Raw genomic sequence first — 3,694 nt, forward strand, 5'->3', positions numbered from 1 at the left:
TTGTGAGAATATTGCAATTATCTGACAAAAGTGAAAAATGTAATTTTCCAATTTCAACCAAACATGCTCTAAAAGCTCCAATTGAGCTAATTAGCTTGTGAGAATACTACAAACGTCTGACAAAACTGAAAAATGTAAATTTCCAACTTTAACCAAACATGCTAAAAATGCTCCAATTGAGCTAATTAGCTTATTGTGAGAATATTGCAATTGTCTGACAAAAGTGAAAAATGTAAATTTCCAATTTCAACAGAACATGCTAGAAATGCTCCAATTGAGCTAATTAGCTTATTGTGAGAATATTACAAACGTCTGACAAAACTGAAAAATGTAAACTTCCAACTTCAACCAAACATGCTAGAAATGCTCCAATTGAGCTAATTAGCTTATTGTGAGAATATTGCAATTCTCTGACAAAAGAGAAAAATGTAAACTTCCAAGTCCAACCAAACATGCTAGAAATGCTCCAATTGAGCTAATTAGCTTATTGTGAGAATATTACAAACGTCTGACAAAACTGAAAAATGTAATTTTCCAATTTCAACCAAACATGCTAGAAATGCTCCAATTGAGCTAATTAGCTTATTGTGAGAATATTACAAACGTCTGACAAAACTGAAAAATGTAAATTTCCAATTTCAACCAAACATGCTAGAAATGCTCCAATTGAGCTAATTAGCTTATTGTGAGAATATTGCAATTGTCTGACAAAAGTGAAAAATGTGAATTTCCAATTTCAACCAAACATGCTAGAAATGCTCCAATTGAGCTAATTAGCTTATTGTGAGAATATTACAAACGTCTGACAAAACTGAAAAATGTAAATTTTCAATTTCAACCAAACATGCTAGAAATGCTCCAATTGAGCTAATTAGCTTATTGTGAGAATATTGCAATTGTCTGACAAAAGTGAAAAATGTAAATTTCCAATTTCAACCAAACATGCTAGAAATGCTCCAATTGAGCTAATTAGCTTATTGTGAGAATATTACAAACGTCTGACAACACTGAAAAATGTAAATTTCCAACTTCAAACAAACATGCTCGAAATGCTCCAATTGAGCTAATTAGCTTATTGTGAAAATATTGCAATTGTCTGACAAAAGTGAAAAATGTAAATTTCCAATTTCAACCAAACATGCTAGAAATGCTCCAATTGAGCTAATTAGCTTATTGTGAGAATATTACAAACGTCTGACAACACTGAAAAATGTAAATTTTCAATTTCAACCAAACATGCTAGAAATGCTCCAATTGAGCTAATTAGCTTATTGTGAGAATATTACAAACGTCTGACAAAACTGAAAAATATAAAATTCCAATTTTAACCAAACATGCTAGAAATGCTCCAATTGAGCTAATTAGCTTATTGTGAGAATATTACAAACGTCTGACAACACTGAAAAATGTAAATTTCCAATTTCAACCAAACATGCTAGAAATGCTCCAATTGAGCTAATTAGCTTATTGTGAGAATATTGCAATTGTATGAAAAAAGTGAAAAATGTAAATTTCCAATTTCAACCAAACATGATAGAAATGCTCAAATTGCGCAAATAAGCCTACTGTAAGAATTTTACAAACGTCTGACAAAACTGAAAAATGTAAATTTCCAATTTCAACCAAACATGCTAGAAATGCTCCAATTGAGCTAATTAGCTTATTGTGAGAATATTACAAACGTCTGACAAAACTGAAAAATGTAAACTTCCAACTTCAACCAAATATGCTAGAAATGCTCCAATTGAGCTAATTAGCTTATTGTGAGAATATTACAAACGTCTGACAACACTGAAAAATGTAAATTTCCAACTTCAAACAAACATGCTAGAAATGCTCCAATTGAGCTAATTAGCTTATTGTGAAAATATTGCAATTGTCTGACAAAACTGAAAAATGTAAATTTCCAATTTCAACCAAACATGCTAGAAATGCTCCAATTGAGCTAATTAGCTTATTGTGAGAATATTGCAATTGTCTGACAAAAGTGAAAAATGTAAATTTCCAATTTCAACCAAACATGCTAGAAATGCTCCAATTGAGCTAATTAGCTTATTGTGAGAATATTACAAACGTCTGACAAAACTGAAAAATGTAAACTTCCAACTTCAACCAAATATGCTAGAAATGCTCCAATTGAGCTAATTAGCTTATTGTGAGAATATTACAAACGTCTGACAACACTGAAAAATGTAAATTTCCAACTTCAAACAAACATGCTAGAAATGCTCCAATTGAGCTAATTAGCTTATTGTGAAAATATTGCAATTGTCTGACAAAAGTGAAAAATGTAAATTTCCAATTTCAACCAAACATGCTAGAAATGCTCCAATTGAGCTAATTAGCTTATTGTGAGAATATTACAAACGTCTGACAACACTGAAAAATGTAAATTTCCAATTTCAACCAAGCATGATAGAAATGCTCAAATTGCGCAAATAAGCCTACTGTAAGAATTTTACAAACGTCTGACAAAACTGAAAAATGTAATTTTCCAATTTCAACCAAACATGCTAGAAATGGTCCAATTGAGCTAATTAGCTTTTTGTGAGAATATTACAAACGTTTGACAAAACTGAAAAATGTAAATTTCCAATTTCAACCAAACATGCTAGAAATGCTCCAATTGAGCTAATTAACTTATTGTGAGAATATTACAAACGTCTGACAAAACTGAAAAATGTAAATTTCCAATTTCAACCAAACATGCTAGAAATGCTCCAATTGAGCTAATTAGCTTATTGTGAGAATATTGCAATTGTCTGACAAAAGTGAAAAATGTAAATTTCCAAGTTCAACCAAACATGCTAGAAATGCTCCAATTGAGCTAATTAGCTTATTGTGAGAATATTACAAACGTCTGACAAAACTGAAAAATGTAAATTTCCAATTTCAACCAAACATGCTAGAAATGCTCCAATTGAGCTAATTAGCTTATTGTGATAATATTGCAATTGTCTGACAAAAGTGAAAAATGTAAATTTCCAATTTCAACCAAACATGCTAGAAATGCTCCAATTGAGCTAATTAGCTTATCGTGAGAATATTACAAACGTCTGACAAAACTGAAAAATGTAAATTTTCAATTTCAACCAAACATGCTAGAAATGCTCCAATTGAGCTAATTAGCTTATTGTGAGAATATTGCAATTGTCTGACAAAAGTGAAAAATGTAAATTTCCAAGTTCAACCAAACACGCTAGAAATGCTCCAATTGAGCTAATTAGCTTATTGTGAGAATATTACAAACGTCTGACAAAACTGAAAAATGTAAATTTCCAACTTCAACCAAACATGCTAGAAATGCTCCAATTGAGCTAATTAGTTTATTGTGAGAATATTGCAATTATCTGACAAAAAGGAAAAATGATATTTTTCCAATTTCAACCAAACATGCTCTAAAAGCTCCAATTGAGCTAATTAGCTTGTAAGAATACTACAAACGTCTGACAAAACTGAAAAATGTAAATTTCCAACTTTAACCAAACATGCTAAAAATGCTCCAATTGAGCTAATTAGCTTATTGTGAGAATATTGCAATTGTCTGACAAAAGTCAAAAATGTAAATTTCCAATTTTAACCAAACATGCTATAAATGCTCCAATTGAGCTAATTAGCTTATTGTGAGAATATTACAAACGTCTGACAAAACTGAAAAATGTAAATTTTCAATTTCAACCAAACATGCTAGAAA

Source organism: Watersipora subatra, unplaced genomic scaffold (assembly GCF_963576615.1).
Source record: "Watersipora subatra unplaced genomic scaffold, tzWatSuba1.1 SCAFFOLD_39, whole genome shotgun sequence".
Taxonomy (NCBI): Eukaryota; Metazoa; Bryozoa; class Gymnolaemata; order Cheilostomatida; family Watersiporidae; genus Watersipora; species Watersipora subatra.